Source organism: Somniosus microcephalus, chromosome 5, assembly GCF_052327205.1.
Source record: "Somniosus microcephalus isolate GS21.2 chromosome 5, FLI_Smic_1.0, whole genome shotgun sequence".
NCBI lineage: Eukaryota > Metazoa > Chordata > Chondrichthyes > Squaliformes > Somniosidae > Somniosus > Somniosus microcephalus.
The window spans coordinates 71,644,317-71,665,525 of NC_140991.1; the positions used below are offsets into that span (position 1 = coordinate 71,644,317).

Below are 21,209 nucleotides of genomic sequence, written 5' to 3' on the forward strand. Positions count from 1 at the left end.
AAAAGAAAAATACAGATAGGCTTCAGAGAATTTACACAGATGCAGTATGTCTTAAATTTTTAATTTTCAATCTATTCGATACATGAAGAGTACTTCATAAAAGTCCCCATAATGTAAATGGAAAAAACCTCTGTTTAAGGGCTAGTGACATGGAGTTCTACATGGATTCTGATATTCATAAATGAAAACGAGTGCACACAGAATCACAGAAACCCACAGTGCAGATAGAGGCCATTTCGGCCCATCGAGCCTGCACCGACACATATCCCACCCTATCCCCGTAACCCCACGTATTTAATCCCCCTAACACTAAGGGTCAATTTATCATAGCCAATCAACCTAACCTGCACATCTTTGGACTGTGGGAGGAAACCGGAGCACCCGGAGTAAACCCACGCAAACACGGGGAGAATGTGCAAACTCCACACAGACAGTCATCCGAGGCCGGATTCGAACCCGGGTCCCTGGCGCTGTGAGGCAACAGTGCTAACCACTATGCCACCGTGCTGCTACACCTTGAAATATTAAAGCTTTGATACAATTATAATGGGAAAATGTTGTATTCGTATTTTTCTTTCAATGCATGAGATCATCCTATAATTAACGAATAATTGCTGCAAGTATGCAGTGGTCAGCATTATAAATAGAAACACAAGCATTCTACTAATATCAGGTGTCAGTTATGGCACAGCAGTAGCACTCTCGCCTCTGAATCAGAAGGTTGTGCGTTCAAGTCCCACGCCAGAGACTTGAGCACAAAATCTAGGCTAACACCTCAGCGCAGTACTGAGGTGCTGTCTTTCAGATGACTCATTAAACTGAGGTCGCATCTGCCCACCATGGGATGTAAAAGATCCCATGGCACTGGGTTTTGATCGAGTAAATAAGGAGAAACTGTTTCCACTGAGAAGGGTTGGTAACCAGAGAACACAGATTTAAGCTGATTGGCAAAAGAACTAGAGGTAAGATGCGGGAAAAAAATTTTATGCAGCAAGTTGTTTCTGATCTGGAATGCACTGAAAGGGTGGTGAAAGCAGATTCATTAATAACTTTCAAAAGGGAATTGGAACTTGAAGGGGAAAAATTGCAGGGCTATGGGGAAAGAGCAGCGGAGTGTAACTAATTGAATAGTTCTTTCAAAGAGCTGCCACAGGCACAATGGGCCAAATGGCCTCCTTCTGTGCTGTATCATTCTATGATTCCATTTCGAAGAAGAGCAGGGGAGTGTTCCCGGTGTCCCGCCCGATATTTATCCCTCAACCAACATCATTAAAACAGATTATCTGGTCATTATCACATCACAGTTTGTAGGACCTTGCTCTGAGCAGATTGGCTGCCACATTGGCTGCCACATTTCCTACATTGAGTGCGAGTCATCAAAGAGTGCTCTGAGTTTGGGTAAGTGTGAGAGTTCTTTAATTGTTATTTCTCTTTAAATCATTCTTGATAAGATTACTTAAGCAGTTTAAGTAAAGGGGAAAAGTTAAATATTTGGGATTCTGTTGGTTTAAGAAGAGTAAAACAAGGTTACACTGCAGTAGGAGTAAATTGGCACAGCAGGCAGTGGAAACCAGTTTTCTAACCAATCAGCAGGGGTGACTCATTTGGCTGTAAACAAACAAACAGTATAAAAAGACCAGTCCTAGTGCGAGCAAGCACTGAGTGCGAGTCATCAAAGAGTGCTGTGAGTTTGGGTATGTGTGAATTAGGGTAAGTGGGGTGTTAGGTGCTCTTTTCAAACTTTAACTCTGTGGGTTGTAGTTAATAAGGCCTTTCTGGTGCAGAGTGACTGTTGGTAAACCATTTAACTGGTGTAACTAGAGGGATTGATTTAATTTAAATCCAATTAATTAAAGGCGATACTAGCATCTAAAATCGGGCAGAGGGTGTCCATAACTAACAATAAAAAATTTCATGAATTACATAGAATGGAGCAGGTGATGTGTTACTGTTGCGAGATGTGGGAGCCGGTGAACCCCATTGAGGCTCACGGTGATTACGTCTGTGACAAGTGTCTGCTGCTACAGGAACTCCAGCTCCGTGTTGATGAGCTGGAGTCTGAGCTTCAGACACTGCGACACATCAAGGAGGGGGAGAAGTACCTGGAATCTGTGTATCAGGAGGTGGTCACATCTATGAAGTTAATTAATTCAGATGTAGCCCATGGTCAGGGACAGGACGGTGTGACTACGAGTGAGGCAGGTACGGGGATCCAGGAGGTAGAGCTGGAGGAGCCACAGCCCTTGTTCTTGTCCAACAGGTTCGAGGTTCTTACTCCCTGTGGGGACAGGAGCAGGGACTGCAGGGAGGATGAGCAACCTGGCCACAGCACCGTGGAACGGGGGGCAATTCAAGAGGGGGGAGTAAATAGAAATGTTGTAGTGGTAGGGGATAGTATTATTAGGGGGATAGATAGAGTTCTCTGCAGCCGAGAGCGAGAGTCCCGAAGGCTGTGTTGCCTACCTGGTGCCAGGGTTAAGGACATCTCCTCTGGGCTGGAAAGAAACTTGCAGTGGGAGGGGGTGGATCCAGTTGTCGTGGTCCATGTTGGTACAAACGACGTAGATAGGACCAGGAAGCCAGTTCTGTTAAAGGAGTATGAGCAGCTAGGGGTCAAATTAAAAAACAGAACCTCAAGGGTAATAATCTCTGGATTATTACCTGAGCCACGAGCGAATTTGGCTAGGACAAATAAAATTAGAGTTAAATGCGTGGCTCAAAGACTGGTGTGGGAGAAATGGGTTTTGCTTCCTGGGACACTGGCACCAGTACTGGGGCAGGAGGGAGCTGTTCCGTTGGGACGGGCTTCACTTGGCCAGTGCTGGGACTAGAGTCCTGGCGGATCATATAACTAGGGCTGTAGAGAGGGCTTTAAACTAACTAGTGGGGGGGAGGTTCCGAGAGAGCAAATAATAAAAATGACAACAGAGGTCATAGAATTAGGTAGCAGTGGGGAAATTAAAAACCAGAGTGTGTCAGGAAGGGGCAGAAGGTATGGAGTAAAAGGTAAAGTAATAAAAAGGGCAAAAGCAGGAACTAAGTGTCACAAAACATATTTGAAAGTTCTCTATCTGAATGCACGTAGCATTCGTAACAAAATAGACGAGTTAATGGCACAAATAACTACATATGGGTATGATCTTGTGGCCATTACAGAAACATGGCTGCAGGGTGACAATGCCTGGGAATTAAACATACCAGGTTATTTAACGATCAGGAAGGACAGGCAGGAAGGAAGGGGAGGTGGGGTGGCTATGTTAATAAAGGAAGGAATCACTGTAATACAGAGAAATTATATTGGGTCAAAAGATCAGGATAATGAAACAGTTTGGGTGGAGGTAAGGAATAATAAGGGGAAAAAAACACTAGTAGGCGTAGTCTATAGGCCTCCGAACAGTTGCAACTCTGTTGGACGGAGTATCAATCAGGAAATAGTTGAGGCTTGTAATAAGGGAACATCTAAAATTATGGGGGATTTTAACTATCATATTAATTGGACAAATCAAATTGAGCAGGGCTGCCTTGAGGATGAGTTCATTGAGTGTATTAGGGACGGGTTTCTTGAGCAGTATGTAACTGAACCGACCAGGGGGCAAGCAACCTTAGATCTGGTCCTGTGTAATGAGACAGGATTAATTAAAAATGTCCTAGTAAAGGATCCCCTTGGAGTGAGTGACCATAACATGGTTGAATTCCATATTCAATTAGAGGGTGAGAAGGTTGGATCTCAAACAAGCGTGCTAAGCTTGAATAAAGGAGACTATGAAGGTATGAGAGTGGAATTGAGTAGAGTGGATTGGGAAAATAGATTAAAGGGTAAGACGATACATGATCAGTGGTGTACATTTAAGGAGTTAATTTACAACTTCCAAAAAATATATATTCCACTGAGAAGAAAAGGGTGTAAAAGAAAAGACAGCCATCCGTGGCTAAGTAAAGAAATTAAGGATAGTATTTGAATAAAAACAAGGGCATATAAGGTAGCCAAATCTAGTGGGAGGATAGAGGATTGGGAAAACTTTAAAAGACAGCAAAAAATAACAAAAAGATTGATTAAGAAAGGGAAGATAGATTATGAAAGTAAATTAGCAAAAAATATAAAAACAGATAGTAAGAGTTTTTACAGTTATATAAAAAGAAAAAGGGTGGCTAAAGTAAATGTTGGTCCCTTAGAGGATGAGGCCGGGAAATTAATGGTGGGAAATATGGAGATGGCAAAAACACTGAATGAATATTTTGTATCAGTCTTTACAGTAGAGGACACTAAGAATATCCCAACACTGGACAAACAGGGGGCTATAGGGGGGGAGGAGCTAAACACGATCAAAATCACTAAGGAAGTGGTACTCGGTAAAATAATGGGACTCAAGGTGGATAAATCACCTGGACCTGATGGCTTACATCCTAGGGTCTTGAGGGAAGTGGCGGTAGGGATTGTGGATGCATTGGTAATAATTTTCCAAAACTCCCTGGACTCAGCAAAGGTCCCGGCAGACTGGAAAACTGCTAATGTAACACCCTTATTTAAAAAGGGCAGTAGACAGAAGGCTGGAAACTATAGACCGGTTAGCCTAACATCTGTGGTAGGTAAAATTTTGGAGTCCATTATTAAGGAGACAGTAACAGGACATTTGGATAATCATAATTTAATAGGACAAAGTCAGCATGGTTTTATGAAGGGGAAGTCATGTTTGACAAATTTGCTGGAGTTCTTTGAGGAAGTAACATATAGGGTGGATAAAGGGGAACCAGTGGATGTAGTGTATTTAGACTTCCAAAAGGCATTTGACAAGGTGCCACACAAAAGATTATTGCTTAAGATAAAAAAATCACGGGATTGGGGGTAATATTCTGGCATGGATAGAGGATTGGCTATCTAACAGAAGGCAGAGAGTTGGGATAAATGGTTCATTCTCAGACTGGCAATCAGTAACTAGTGGTGTTCCGCAGGGGTCAGTGCTGGGTCCCCAACTCTTTACAATCTATATTAACGATTTGGAGGAGGGGACCGAGTGTAACATATCAAAGTTTGCAGATGATACTAAGATGGGAGGGAAAGTAGTGAGTGAGGAGGACATAAAAAACCTGCAAGGGGACATAGACAGGCTAAGTAAGTGGGCAGAGATTTGGCAGATGGAATACAATACTGGAAAGTGTGAGGTTATGCACTTTGGCAGGAAAAATCGTAGAGCAAGTTATTATCTTAATGGCAGGAAACTGGAAAGTATTGAAGTACAAAGGGATCTGGGGGTCCTGGTGCACGAAACCCAAAAGGTTAGTATGCAGGTGCAGCAAGTGATTAAGAAGGCCAATGGAATGTTGGCTTTCATTGCTAGGGGGATAGAATATAAAAATAGGGAGGTATTGCTTCAGTTGTACAAGGTATTGGTGACACCGCACCTGGAATACTGCATACAGTTTTGGTGTCCATACTTAAGAAAAGACATACTTGCTCTCGAGTCAGTACAAAGAAGGTTCACTCAGTTAATCCCGGGAATGAGGGGATGGACATATGAGGAGAGGTTGAGTAGATTGGGACTCTACTCATTGGAGTTCAGAAGAATGAGAGGCGATCTTATTGAAACATATAAGATTGTGAAGGGGTTGGATCGGGTGGATGCGGGGAGGATGTTCCCGATGATGGGTGAAACTAGAACTAGGGGGCATAGTCTTAGAATAAGGGGCTGCTCTTTCAAAACTGAGGATGAACTACTTCACTCAGAGGGTGGTAGGTCCATGGAATATGCTGCCCCAAAAAGCTGTAGAAGCTACATCATTACACAAATTTAAAACAGAAATAGACAGTTTCCTAGAAGTAAAGGGAATTAAGGGTTACGGGGAGCGGGCAGGAATTTGGACATGAGTCTAGGTTCAGATCGGACATGGCCCTGTGGGTAGCGGAGCGGGCCCAGGGGCCGTGTAGCCTGATCCTGCTCCTATTTCGTGTGTCTAATTCTGTTAGATTCAGGAGATGGTTCTGTGACAGTAAATTGGCGGTTAGGATCAGATCAGCCATGATCTTATTGAATGGCGGAGCAGGCTCGAGGGGCCGATTGGCCTACTCCTGCTCCTATTTCTTATGTTCTTATGTTCTTATTACAACAATCACTACACTTCAAAGGGTACTTAATTGGCTGTAAAGTGCTTTGGGACGTCCTGAGGTTGTGAAAGGTGCTATATATATGCATGTCTTTTTTCTTAATAATACCTATGCTAGATTTCACTATTATAGATTATAACCATATAAAACAAATATATATTACTTGATTTGTGGCATGCTTTTGCATGGAAATTCAGTGGACATGGATTTAAAGAGCAAATACTGATCCTGTAAGAATACAATTAATTTGTATTGCAAAACAGTCACATAAAGCTAAAAGGGAGCATTCGGTAAAACACAAAACCTCTATAATCATTGTATTTGATTTGTCATTGTAGAAAGTGTGTCATAGAAATGTCACTGTACTTTTGTTTAAGCGGCTATATACATAAAACTGTTTCACCCCTAAAACATGATGCCAAGGATAAAATTCGCTCGGTCGCCCATTCGCTGCTAGTATTTCTCCACCCACTTAATCAATTGGAAATATTCAAAGCACCAGGTCCATGATTCACTGTAAAAGGCAGAATCGTGCAGTATATACAATCTCACAAAATCAGAATATTCAGTAATGCATATTTGGCATAAATAGTTTATTGTGGCAGATGGTTTCCATTGTGCTACGATGAGAGCGTCAGCTAGGAAATAGGAGATTCCCTACACAAGTGGGATTGGGGGAAACCCAAACATTGCATGTAGGTGGGAAGGAGAAAGGATGCCAGTGGGAAGGTTATGGAATCTTGACAGTGTGTCTAAAACATCAGATAAATTAAACCCATTTAAAATCATTGAGAACTATCAAATGAGAACAGAACATTATTACACTGGTGATGTTGCCACAATAGACCTTGCCCCGATGTCTCCAAATACAACAAAAATGGAGGTTTTTTTTATCCTTACACATTTACCTTTCTATGCAGTTATTCCAATAAAGAGAAAACGTGCACAAGGCATTCAAAACAAAATTGGAAAGTTACAAGCAATAATTTTTAAAAACGTTTTCTTTCTGTTTCTTTCTTTCTCTCTCTATTAATCCAATCTTTCTTTCCTTGTCTGTTTCACTTTCTGTACCCGATTTGACACTGAATTCATTATTCTAACTTCCTGGTTCAGACTGCCCTGTTCATTAACAATACATCAATCTGATTGGTTAATGAGACACACAGTTGCTTGCGCTGTTCACACAGGTCCCACATGCTCTGTGGAGGGCGCCGCGTTGTTTGGATCCCTAATTTACAGCAACTTCCAGTGCAAAAGGTCATAGGGCAAGGGCAAATTAACTAACACCGCTACAGTAAACTCTGGCATAATAACTGAAGGAATAAGAAGCTCGACACCATCCAGGACAAAGCAGCCCGCTTGATTGGCACCCCATCCACCACTTTAAACATTCACTCCCTCCACCACCGGTTTACCGTGGCTGCAGTGTGTACCATCTACAAGATGCACTGCAGCAACTCGCCAAGGCTTCTTCGGCAGCACCTCCCAAACCCGCGACCTCTACCGCCTAGAAGGACAAGGGCAGCAGCTATATAAATGCAGGTTGTTGTTGAATATTAGTTCAAAAATGCTCGTAAATTTCTTCCTTATTCATTTATGAAGTGGATGCCAATGTGATGAGAGGCATTGAGACAAAGTGACATGACCAATGTAACAGCTTTTAAAACTGGTGTCTTTATCCACTAGGTGATATGGGGAACTCAGTTTTCCCATTTTTAACAAATTATCAATCAAGGTTGATATTGCCGATCACTTTCAATAACCCTATGAGAACAAGAGTTGATAAAAGGATTGAGCTCAATGAATATCTCTGTTTTATACTCAACGGACCCAATTTGGCCTGGGGACACAGATACACACAATATTGATGGGGGCAAAAATTCCTTTGCATAGCAGAAGTCCAAACTGAGAGTTGGCAGTTGCACTTTATGTATTTTCATTCCATTATGTTCCACATTCTGCAACGAGACAGCCCTGGCCAAAGTCACAAATGTCATCCTCTGTGACCTTGACTGTGGTGGATTAGCCCTCCTTGTCCTTGCAGTATTTAATACAGCCAACTATACCATCATCCTCCATTATCCAGCTCTGTGGACTTACTTTTTCATGATTCCATTCCTACATATCCAAACAAAGTCAGAGCATCTCTAGCAATGGCGTCTCCTCCCATCTCAGCACCATAATCCTCTGCTGGCCTCAAAGTTCTATCCTCTGCCCATCCTTTTCCTCATTTACATAGTACCCCTCAAATACGTCATCCACAGGCATGGGAATAGATTCCAATGTATGTTGATGATGTCCAACTCTGTTGCTCCACCATCTCCCATGATCCCACAACTGTCTCCATGCTGTTCAACTTCAAGAAACAGTTCTTCACGCAAAAGGGTGGTAGAAGTGTGGAAATCACTCCCACAAAAAGCAGTGGCTTAGAAATTTGGGTGGTTTGCGCCACCCGTTAGCACGGCGTAATGTCGAGAAAGTGGCGGCCACCGCTCTTCCACCAGCTGGTACCGGGTCCTGCAGCATCCTCCATTTTTGTGAGCCCAGTAGCAGTTAAGTAGTAACGCCCTGCAAAGAAAAATGGAGGAGTGGTGACGTCACATGCTGACTTAAAGGGCTGGATTTTGATACTGGAGGCGTGATGGAGGCGGGACTACAACTTTCGGGGTTGTAGTCCCGCCTCCATCGAGTTTGGCCAACCCACGCGATTTTCACTTGATTGGCCTTGTTGAGCCCGCCCAGCGGGCTCAGCAGGCCAATTAAGGGCCACCTGGCAACGTCACAGATTGACATTTCATCTCTCAAGAACTTTTGACAGATGAAATATCAGTGTTTGACAGCTCTTTGAAGCTGAAACACACTGACAATCTGTACTCCAAGTTAATTCCTTCCTCTCAGGCTGATTTAGATATCTCTCCAGAACAGAAAGCTGAATGCTGCAACTTTTGACAGCTCGCGGCCATTCTGCTTTCTGTGCCGGTGAGATGAGGGACTCCCGGGACCTGAAGGAAGGAAGGCTATAAAGGTAAGTAAAGGTAAGTAAAACTTTTTTAAACACTTTACACACACCAAACACACTTGCCTTTGCACTCATGCACCCATCACTCACCTGAACACCGGACATCTCGAACCCTCCAAGCCCTTCAGCCCGACAGTCCGCCTCGCTACCTTGGCGTGGTTTGGAGCCGTCGGGAATCCCACACTTCAGCAATAAAAATAGAGATTAGGCTAAAAACTGCCTGTTAACTACCTGTTAACAGGCAGTTAATTGGCACTAATCCCCTTCCCGCCTCGGGGAGGCGGGTCCCAGCACAGGTCGGGTATCCGCCTCCTTTGAAACTGGCATGGCGGTGGGTTGGGGCGGGATGGGTTCGTGCCCCCCGATTTCTAGATTTTAACCCCCCCACACGCCTCCAATCCCGCCTCCACGGCCCAATGAAAATCCTGCCCAGAGTGTCCACAGCGCCTGGTCTGCACTCAAGGCCTCCATAATCAGCACCTGTGATGAAACGCTGGGTCACTCGACCAGGAAACACCAAGACTGGTTCAACGAGAACAACCAGGAGCTAATAAGCCGCAAGTGCAAGGCATTCCTGATCTGGAAACCTCAACAGAACTCGAGAGCAAGAAAGCAGCTCTACAGATGCCTGAACGCCGAGGTCCAACAAAAAACTCGCGACCCAAAGAACAGATGGTGGGTGGAGAAAGCGCAGGAGATCCAGCAGCTAGCCGACAACCACGACGTGCGTGGATTCTTTAGCACAGTCAAGACAACCTACGGCCCAAGCACCCAAGGTCCTACCCCACTGCGGGCCAAGAACAGAGAGGTACTCATAAAGAATAGAGAGGCAGTCAGTGCCCACTAGAAGGAGCACTTCGAAGATCTCCTTGACCGAGACTCTGTCTTCGACGCGACTGTCCTAAACTCCATCCCACAGCATGCTACCTGCCACCACCTCAGCACAACCCCAGCCCGGCATGAGGCTGAAAGGCCATCCGACAACTGAAGAACAACATGGTCTCAGGAGCAGATGGAATCCCCGCTGAGGCACTAAAACATGGTGGAGAAGCACTATTGGCGTGAATACATGAACTCATTTCTCTTATTTAGAAGGATGAGAGCATGCCAAGGGATCTCAGAGACGCCGTAATCGTGACCATCTTCAAGAAAGGTGACAAGTTTGATTGCGGTAATTACAGAGGAGTCTCCCTGCTGTCTGCCACAGGGAAAGTCATCGCAAGAATCCTCCTCAATCGCCTTCTCCCAGTGGCTGAAGAGCTCCTCCCCGAGTCACAATTCGGATTCCACCCACTAAGGGGCACAATGGACATGATCTTCACCGTGCATCAACTATAAGAGAAATGCAGGGAACAGCACCAACCGCTGTACGTGGCCTTCTTTGATAAGGTCCCACATAAGAGATTAGCGTGCAAAATTAAGGCACATGGGATTGGGGGCAAGGTATTGACTTGGATAGAGAACTGGTTGGCGGACAGAAAGCAAAGAGTTGGAATAAACGGGTCATTTTCCGAGTGGCAGGCAGTGACTAGTGGGGTACCGCAAGGATCGGTCCTAGGACCCCAGCTGTTCACAATATATATTAATGATCTGGACGAGGGAATTGGATGTAATATCTCCAAATTTGCAGACGACACAAAGCTGGGTGGGAGGGTAAGCTGTGAGGAGGATGTCGTGAAACTCCAGTACGATTTGGACAGATTGGGTGATTGGGCAGAAACATGGCAAATGCACTATAATGTGGATAAATGTGAGGTTATCCACTTTGGTGGCAAAAACAGGAAGGCAGATTATTATTTGAATGGCAATAGATTGGGAGAAGGGGAAGTGCAAAGAGACCTGGGTGTTCTTGTGCACCAGTCGCTGAAGGTAAGCATGCAGGTGCAGCAGGCGGTTAAGAAGGCAAATGGTATGTTGGCCTTCGTAGCAAGAGGGTTCGAGTACAGGAACAAGGATGTCTTGCTACAGTTGTACAGGGCCTTGGTGAGACTGCAGCTTGAGTATTGTGTGCAGTTTTGGTCGCCTTACCTGAGGAAGGACGTTCTTGCCATGGAAGGAGTGCAGCGAAGATTCACCAGGCTGATACCTGGGATGGCAGGAATGACGTACGAGGAGAGATTGTGTCGATTGGGCTTATACTCACTGGAGTTTAGAAGATTGAGAGGGGATCTCATCGAAACTTATAAAATTCTGTCAGGCCTGGACAGACTAGATGCAGGAAGGATGTTTATGATGGCCGGGGAGTCCAGAACCAGGGGTCACAGGCTAAGGATAAGGGGTAAGCCATTTAGGACTGAAATGAGGAGGAATTTCTTCACCCAGAGAGTGGTGAACCTGTGGAATTCTCTGCCACAGAGGGCGGTGGAGGCCAGTTCATTAAAATATTCAAGAAAGAGTTGGATATATTTCTTGAGGCTAAAGGGATCAAGGGATATGGGGAGAAGGCAGGGACAGGGTACTGAATTTGGATGATCAGCCATGATCTCATTGAATGGCGGAGCAGGCTCGAAGGGCCGAATGGCCTACTCCTGCTCCTATCTTCTATTTTTCTATGTTTCTATGTTGACCTCACAAAGGCCTTCGACACCGTCAACCGTGAGGGATTATGGAGTGTCCTCCTCAAATTCGGCTGCCCTCAAAAGTTTGTCACCATCCTCCACCTGTTTCATGATGACATGCAAGCCGTGATCCTGACCAACGGATCCACCACAGACCCAATTCATGTACGGACCGGGGTCAAGCAAGGCTGTGTCATCGCACCAACACTCTTCTCGATCTTCCTGGCTGCAATGCTCTATTTCACCCTCAGTAAGCTCCCCGCTGGAGTGGAGCTAATCAACAGAACAAACGGGAAACTGTTCAACCTCCGTCGCCTCCAGTCCAGATCCAAGGTTGCCCTGTGAAGGAATAGCCATATTCAGAAAAATACACCATCCTATGAACAGAATTTTGACTTTATTAAAACATGACATACTGGGTCTGGAAGTCTGGAAGCCTTAACAATCAAAAGATGTAAACAGCATACAGGCTTCTGAGATAAGATAGGTTGGGCGATTGGGCAGATGCATGGCAGATGCAGTATAATGTGGATAAATGCGAGGTTATCCACTTTGGTGGCATAAACAGGAAGGCAGATTATTATCTGAACGGCAATAAATTGGGAAAAGGGGAAGTGCAACGAGACCTGGGTGTCCTTGTGCACCAGTCGCTGAAGGTGAGCATGCACGTGCAGCAGGTGGTTCAGAAGGCAAATGGTATGCTGGCCTTCATAGCGAGAGGATTCAAGTACAGGAGCAAGGATGTCTTGCTGCAGTTGTACAGGGCCTTGGTGAGACCACACCTTGAGTACTGTGTGCAGTTTTGGTCGCCTTATCTGAGATAGGATGTTCTTGCCATGGAGGAAGTGCAGCAAAGATTCACCAGACTGATACCTGGGATGGCAGGAATGGCGTATGAAGAGCGATTGGGTCGATTAGGCTTATATTCGCTAGAGTTTAGAAGAATGAGAGGGGATCTCATTGAAACTTATAAAATTCTAACAGGACGAGACAGACTAGATGCAGGAAGGCTGTTCCCGATGGTGAGGGATTCCAGAACCAGGGGCCACAGTCTAAGGATAAGGGGTAAGCCAATTAGAACTAAGATGAGGAGGAATTTCTTCACCCAGAGAGTGGTGAACCTGTGAAATTCTCTACCACAGAAGACAGTTGAGGCCAATTCATTAAATATATTCAAGAAGGAGTTAGATATATTTCTAAGGCTAAGGGGATCAAGGGATATGAGGAGAAAGCAGGGACAGGGTCCTGAATTTGGATGATCAGCCATGATCGCATTGAATGGCGGAGTAGGCTCGAGGGGCCGAATGGCCTACTCCTGCTCCTATCTTCTATGTTTCTAAACAATAGCCTTATTGAAGCAGCAGGTTGGAGGTTCCAGGAAGTCTGCAGTTTGGAAAGAACGCAATAGCCATACCCAGTTTAAGTGTTATAAACCAACACTTCGGAAAGAAACACAGAAAGATTTAAGAAACATGTGCCTTTGTAAAAATGACATCAAATAAAACATGGAGAGACGAGTCTGTGGTACAACCACTTGAGTTGTTCTAAATGCAAAAGATACAAACAGGAGACTTTGATAAAAATGACATCAAATAGAACCACTGCTGTCACATTGTTTTTATGATAAGCTTGAGACACCTACACAGCAGACATAATTCTGCAAGCTACAAGCTGAACTGACTGTAAGAATAGAAGGAGTCAACAGAAAAATGACTAGAGATAATTAGCTTACATCAGCAGAAAACTTCAAAGGATATACCACTGCAAAAAGGGTAAAAATATAGAACTTTCAAATGGCAAGCTAGATTCGCTGAAAAAGGCAAAGCGATTCTCACGCTTCAGAGACAGGCTCTGTAAGTTTTTAACTCTTTGCATCTCGGATATCAAAGGTATTTGATTTTGGTGGATATTCTGGGATAAGACTAAGAAATGTAAAAATGTAACAAAGTTAAGATTTGAGAATAAGGATCTCTGATATTAAGAATTGTAAGCTATTTGTATTTGGAACTGTTAATGTTGCAACTGAATCATCAGCTGTAAGTTACATGTCGGTTCTTTAATAAATCTATATTTTTTTAGAATTGTCTCACATAGTACTTCTGTATCAAACTCGCGAACTCAATATCTGTACACTCTTTGGTGAGGAGTTGCAGAATTCTGGAGGAGTTTTCAGGACCCTCATAATATCCGGAAGGTTACAGTCTAGTTAAACTTATTAAAAGTGCTATCTGGAGGATGGTAACATCTTCAGGTCGTTCCTTTCCTTTAGGGAGAGATAGTCTGAACCTTTAGACCCAATTAAGCGTCTTTAGGATTTGGCTACCTCTAACTTTAGTTGAAGGTGTACGTCTGGGGAATACGCCTGATCTGGGGTAGCCTGAAAGGGGCTAGGACTAGTAACAATCCTTTCAGTCCCATCTGCTGGCATCGAATTACAGTATGCAGATGACGCTTGCGTCTGCGCACACTCTGAGGCCGAACTCCAAACCATCATCAACACCTTCACCGAAGTGTACGAGAGCATGGGCCTTACACTAAACATCCGTAAGACAAAGGTCCTCTACCAACCTGCCCCTGCCACACAGTACTGCCCCCGATTATCAAAATCCATGACGAGGCCTTGGACAATGTAGACCACTTTCCATACCTCGGGAGCCTACTGTCAACAAGGCAGACGTCAATTACGAAGTCCAACACCACCTTCAGTGTGCCAGTGCAGCCTTCGGTGGCCTGAGGAAGAGAGTGTTTGAAGACCAGGACCTCAAACCCAGCACCAAGCTCATGATCTACCGAGCAGTAGCGATACCCGCCCTCCTGTATTCTTCAGAGGCATGGGCCATGTACAGCAGGCACCTCAAAGCACTGGAGAAATACCACCAATGCTGCCTCCGCAAGATCCTGCAAATCCATTGGCAGGATAGGCGCACCAACGTCAGAGTTCTCGCTCAGGCCAACATCCCTAGCGTCGAAGCTTTCACCACGCTCGACCAGCTCCGATGGACGGCCCACATTGTCCGCATGCCTGATACGAGACTTCCAAAATAAGCGCTCTACTCAGAGCTCCGACACGGCAAGAGAGCCCCAGGTGGGCAGAGGAAACACTTCAAGGACACCCTCAAAGCCTCCTTGAAAAAGTGCAACATCCCCACCGACACCTGGGAGTCCCTGGCCCAAGATCGCACAAAGTGGAGGAGAAGCATCCAGGAAGGCGCCGAACACCTCGAGTCTCTTCGCCGGGAGCAAGCGGAAGCCAAGCGCAAACAGCGGAAGGAGTGCACGTCAACTCAAGCACCCCACCCACCTGCCCCTTCGACCACCATCTGCCCCACCTGTGACAGAGATTGTAGGTCCCGCATTGGACTCATCAGTCACCTGCGAACTCATTTTTAGTGTGGAAGCAAGTCATCCTTGGTTCCGAGGGACCGCCTAAGAAGAAGTAACACTGATTTGATGCCAGCGCTGCCATTTTGGAGCTCAATGCTCCAGCTAATGCCCTCTCTTAAGCTTGCAGATCTGAACATGTGTTCAGAAGCAGGAAGGACTTCCCACCAGCGCTTGTAAAGGGATCATCAACTACTTTCAGCGTAGTTGCTGACTGATTTCTGCAGGCTGTTGCTATGATTGTACAAGTGTTTGGTGCTTTCTAGAGTTCTTCAAATTTGCTAAAGTCTACACAGAGTGGCGTGACATTTTTTTTAATTCATTCATGGGATGTAGACGCCGCTGGTAAGGCCAGCATTTACTGCCCATCCCTAAATGCCCTTGAGAAGATGGTGGTGAGCCGCCTCTTGAACCGCTGTAGTCCATGTGCTGAAGGTACTCCCACAGTGCTGTTAGGGAGGGAGTTCCAGGCTTTTGACCCAGCGACGATGAAGGAACGGTGATATACTTCCAAGTCAGGATGGCGTGTGACTTGGAGGGGAACTTGGATGTGGTGGTGTTCCCATGTGCCTGCTGCCCTTGTCCTTCTAGGTGGAAGAGGTCGCGGGTTTGGGAAGTGCTGCCGAAGAAGCCTTGACGAGTTGCTGCAGGCACGGTACACCAGTGGTGGAGGGAGTGAATGTGCTGAAGGATTTTGTCTTGACTTCAAGGCTTCTGCACAAACCAGCTGCTCCCAGACACAGGTGCAGTAGTAAGCATTCCCCTTGGAATACGGCATGACTGGGAGAATGAGCAGAGGCCAAGCAGAGCAGGACAACCTGCTAGAAGAGGGAAGAGGAGGAGGCCGAGAAGGGCTCTTAGCAGGAGGCCATATCCGCCCAGGGTATTCAGGGAGCAATTCTCCTACCTGAACCTCAGTGAGGAACAGTGTGCGAGATGTCTGTGCTTCAGTAAGGGCGTCCTCACTGAAATCTGCCACCTGCTGCAGCCACAACTGCAAGCTCAGAAGAGGGCGAGGGCCGCATTGCCAGTGGCTGTGAAGGTGACCCTGGCCATGAACTCTGCACAAACATCTCACAGTTTGCCATCCACTGTTGCATAAGGGAGGTCACTGAGGGCCTGTATTCAAAGAGAGCTGACTACATTTCATTCTCTCTTGCCAGAGACCAACAGGCGGAGCAGGCACGCAGCTTTGCGACGATTGCACACACGTCACTTTGCGGCCACCTTGTCAACTCTGAGATGTACCACAATTGAAAGGGATTCCACTCCCTCAGTGTCCAGCTGGTGTGCGATCATAGGTAGTGGGTAGTGAATCATGCAGGTCAATTCCCAGTATCTGGCAGCAGTCATAATGCCTTCATTCTGTGGTAGTCCACTGTGCCATCTGCATTTGAGCCACCATGGAAAACCAAAGGGTGGCTACTGGGCGACAAGGGCTATCCACTGACGATTTGGCTTATGACTCTGGTGCGCATGCCATGCACACGTGGGCAGCATGCATACAATGAAACCCAAGCTGCCACACAAAATGCAATAGAGCAGACCATTGGCGTGCTGAAACAACGCGTCCACTACCTGGACCGCTCTGGAGGAGCCCGGCAGGATTCGTGGTGGTCTGCTGCATGATCCACAACCTCGCCACCATGAGGGCACTGCCCTTGCCAACAGCTATACAGCGAGCAGTGGAAAAACAGGAGGAGGAGGAGGAGGAGGAGAAAGAGGCAGGGAGGAGGCAGCCAAGACAGGCCCTTTTTGGCCAGTCTGTCCTTGAACAACTCATCCGACTGCGATACCAGTAAACACAACCCCAATTCCCCATTCACCAACAGTCCCACACCTTAACTTCCCTCTGTCGCTGACCAACACAGCATCTGCTTGGCCACAAAGCAAAAGTAAAAGCCAACACAAAATAAACATTCAAAACCAAATTTATAAACCAAAGCATGCCATATTGCATACAAATGTAAACTAATCACCCTTGTGCATTCTCTTAGTGCCTGTCTTTCATGTGCCTTTGCCTGTCCTAGTGTTCCTATGCAGTGCTTTCAGTGGGGGAGACTGCAGATGGCCTTGGATGACCACCTCAAGCAGCTCTGGGCCTAGAAGGCCCAGCTTCGTACTTCACCATCTCAGCATGGGTGGCAGCAGACTGGACTGGCTGGCTGACAGGCAACAGCAAGGGCACTGGAGAGGGGCAGTGGTTAGGCAACAAAAGCTGTCATCCTGAAAGAGGACAGCAGGTTCATGCTCCACGGAACCACTGCCACCTACCCCATCTGCCGCCCCCCACCCCACCCAGGGGCGACACCTTAGCAATCCTAGTAATCTGTTGGAGGGCAAATTGCTGAACTGCTGTGACACCCTGCATGCCTCTTTGAACCCTCCGGCGAGCTGGCACCGGCACAACGCTTGCCCCTGTCCTGGCTGCTATCATGCCCGATGTCTCACCACATGCAGATTCCGCCTCTATGCTAACCTCTAAATTATGCACAGTGTCAATATCTGAGCTGGTGGCTGCGAGTGTGAAATCAAGTGACGGTGTTTCTTCATCAGCAGTGTCTTGTTGCTCTTCCACCTGTTGCTCTTCCATCACTGCCTGGCCAGGTGGCATTTCTTGGGTATGTGAAAGGAGAAAGGCACAAGGGTAAGGTTGTGGTGAGCAATGTTCCACCCAATTTTATTTGGGGCTGCGCGGTCCATTTAAACTTCCATGCATGCACAGTCTTTTGCATTGGGAAACCTGCTCACCGGCTGTGCAGGACCTCGAGACAGCTGCGTGGCCCTTAAAGGGAATTGCTGGTGAGGGGAGAGGGAGTTGGGGGAAGCAAGAGGTGCATGCTTACACCATCTGCAGCTTGTAAATCAGAAGAGATTGTGGGATGAGAGGGAAGTGGGATGTGAGAAGGAGGATTAGGTATGAGGATACCATCATCTTCTATGGTTTCAGCCCCGCCGTTGGCCATGGCCTCAGCTATGGCTGCTCCAATGATGGTGAGCTCCGTCTCCTCCATGGAGGTAAGGACATGCAGGCGCACTGTCCCTCTGCTGGTTAGCACCTGCTGCCTCCAGTTGTGCGCCACCTTGCCCTGCAAGAGAGAGGGAAGTATGTCAGTGAGTGTGGTGCAATCTGTTTGGGTGATGTGGCTGTCATGGTTGAAAAGCTGGCAGTATGTGCAAGCTGTGAGATGTGGGTTTGAGGCTTGCAGCAGTGCTAAGTGTGTGAGGGTGAGGTGCAGCTATGAATGTTAGGTATGAGTCCTGATTGATAGAGATTGTTGCTGGATGAGTAATGGGGGTGTGGTGCATTGAGCAGTGTCTGAGGCTAGTGGTGCAGTTGGTGGGGTATGGCATTTGAAGATGAATTCACTGACCTTGATCACACGTGTGAGGTCATTGAACTTTTTGCGCTACTGCATCCAGGTCCTTGGGATCTGACTCCTGGCATTGACCGCCATGGCTATCTGCTCCCATTGTCTTCTGAATATTTGTCTGAAGGGCCTCCTGGCACCCTGTGGATACAACACTTCTCTCCTCCTTTCCACCTCCTCCACTAAGGCCTCCAGTGCAGCATGTTAGAACTTTGGAGCACGCTATCTCCCATGTTGTGCCATTATTCAGTCTTTTTCCACATCAGGGTGACTTGTACAAGGTCTTCCACCACCTGCTCCAGCCACAATGCGCCTCCCCTTTAAGAGGTGCAGGCTAGATTTAAGTAGTGCAAGCTAGTTTTAACTCATGCTAGCCTCTCACAATTTTGGGCCCCTTGCTGAGGCATACATCTACTCAACAAAGTGGTTAGCGCTGGCTGCACGCTACAATCATGCAATCATGGTAATGAGCAGGCAGCACAAAATTGGTGTACCGCTTGCATCACATATCCAATTTAGCCCCAAAGTGTTTCATTCTCCAGCACTGACACACTTACCTTGGTGAGCAGAAAATTTAACAAAAAGATTTTTTTTTTTTAAAGGGGGCAAAAAATTGATTTTATACAAGTATCGTCAAAACCACTGTTTAACTCTAACATTAAGATATCAAAAAATTGTTGCGATCAATATTCTGAAATATATGTGCCTAATGCAGGATAAAGAAATTCCAAATTGCTATTCCCACGTTGTGCGCACTAACAATGATCACTGTTTTATATCTTGTCCATTTAGTTGTTAGTGGTGTTTGTCCTGGTGGCGTTGCGTTCACATCTACCAGCCCAGATTCAAAGCAGAACCCATTTATTTGTGATTTCAATGGCCTGGAATTCGCGGTCAGCGGGGAAGCGATGGCGATTGCTGCTGATCCCAAAGAAAGCTGCCCACAAAGATCTTGCAATCTCTGTGGGGAAAACTTTAACGTTAATTTGATTGTAGCACTGTCTATAGGGAATCTCCAGTGTACAGCAGCAGCGATGTCATCCAGCTGGCTAAATATTGAAGAATTCTCACAGACAGCAAACCAGGAAATAAAAAGCACTGATTCAATTCACTTTTTTAAATTTTACAGGGAGCAAAATAAAGACTGGGACTTCACATTAGGTTAAAGTAGAAGCTGAAATGTCATAAACAAACTTAAAAAACACATTTGTTAGCATTTTAAAAATCTAGTAATTTTTATCATAATAGAGAAAATTCATTCCACAACTATAAAATTAGTTTTTCAGGACCAGACGGTTGTTCAGCAGTAGTTATTGCTCTGAACACTGTTAAAAACCTAGTTGCACCTCATTCAAAAAGGCTTAACTTTTTATGGGGTTTTTAACAGCGATATTAGCGTGTAAATATATCCGTGGCTTTAGTTTAATTCCCATTTCAATTCTTTCAAAAAAAAATCTACTGTATATTGGTAGCCAACAACAATCCTTCATCAAGTTCTATGAATTAATTTATCTGGAGGACCTGCAACCTTAGGCTACACAAAATGTTATCTAATTGTATTGCTGATTTTCTCAGTAACGCGACAGCAACCCTACACATTATGGGTGAATATTTTTCTTAAAACTAACGATTGTTCTCGGCGACTTGTTCGGACAACTTTATCTTTATAATAACGGGAACATTCGCAAGAAATGAAATTTTCGTCCCACGAATGACTCTTTAGTAGAAGCTGATTGCTCCTCGTTTTAGAGTGACAGCCCGCGGCAGGCCAGCATCACTGACCGACTGAGCACCGCCATCGCCGCAGGCTCCGTCAAAGGCCTCGGCACCGGCACCAGACGTGTCCTACCGTGCGGCAAGAAGGAATCATCCGAGAATAAATGAATCAATTACGCATTGATCGCCGCCTCTGCGGGCACCGGACGGGCTCTCCGCGGGTACTGAGCCTTCCCTGCGGACACTGACCCGGCTGCGAAGGCTTCCCTCGAATCTTGACTCCCAACACTGAGGCCCCTGGGCGGTTGCTAGGCGATGGGGAAAACAGACCGCGAGCCGGTCACGTGAACAGCCTCTTCCACGTGGCCCATTTCGTGAAGTGAAAGCAGAAAGGGAGGGTTGGAGAGAGGAGCGTGGCGAGGGAAAATTGATCCCTTCGGCTCTTTACATCCAGGGAATGTTGGCAGGCAGATTAACCATCAGAAATGTTTTAAAAAAGTGAGACTGGTGGCTTTCCCCATTTAAACACATGAAGCGGTGTATTTTCAGACTGAGAGGTGCATTGCAATATGCTACCTTTTTACATCAAAATTCCATATTACATCCAGTCTACAGCACAGAAATAGGCCATTCGGCCCAATTGGCATATGACGATGTTTATGCTCCACAATCACCTCCTCTCACCCTCTTTGTCTAACCAGGATACATAACTTTTAGGCAAAATGGAAAAGGAGGAGGGGTAACCCTGATAATAAAGGATGGGATAAAGTCAGTAGGGAGAAAGGATCTTAGCTCCGAAAACCAAGAAGCAGAATCAGTTTGGGTGGAGCTAAGAAACAGCGAAGGGCAGAAAACATTGGCGGGAGTTGTTTATAGGCCTCCAAACAGTTGTAATGTAAGGCAGAGTATAAATCAGGAAATTAGAGGCACTTGTAACAAGGGCAATACAGTAACCATACGTGTAATTCAGCAGGTGATTAGTGGCGGCAGTAACCAATAGCGCCCGCAGCGCTGCGCCTCCGGAGATGACGTTGTAGGAGTGCTTGAACTCCTAACGAAAGTAC

The 21,209-nt window shown here is 46.0% G+C and overlaps 1 protein-coding gene across 4 annotated transcripts in view; it reads right to left on the reverse strand.

Moving 5' to 3' along the window:
- The window catches only part of armc3 (armadillo repeat containing 3), a 303,201-nt gene extending 282,739 nt beyond the window's left edge, over positions 1-20,462 (reverse strand). For 2 of the 4 annotated variants that reach the window (XM_085987769.1, XM_085987767.1), the window contains exon 1: positions 20,323-20,461. The gene's annotated coding sequence lies outside the window, so the exon portion shown is untranslated. Of the gene's footprint in view, positions 1-20,322 lie in introns of all 4 variants that reach the window. The other 2 variants (XM_085987770.1, XM_085987768.1) reach the window with 2 other exon arrangements.
- Between the last annotated feature and the right edge of the window lie 747 nt (positions 20,463-21,209).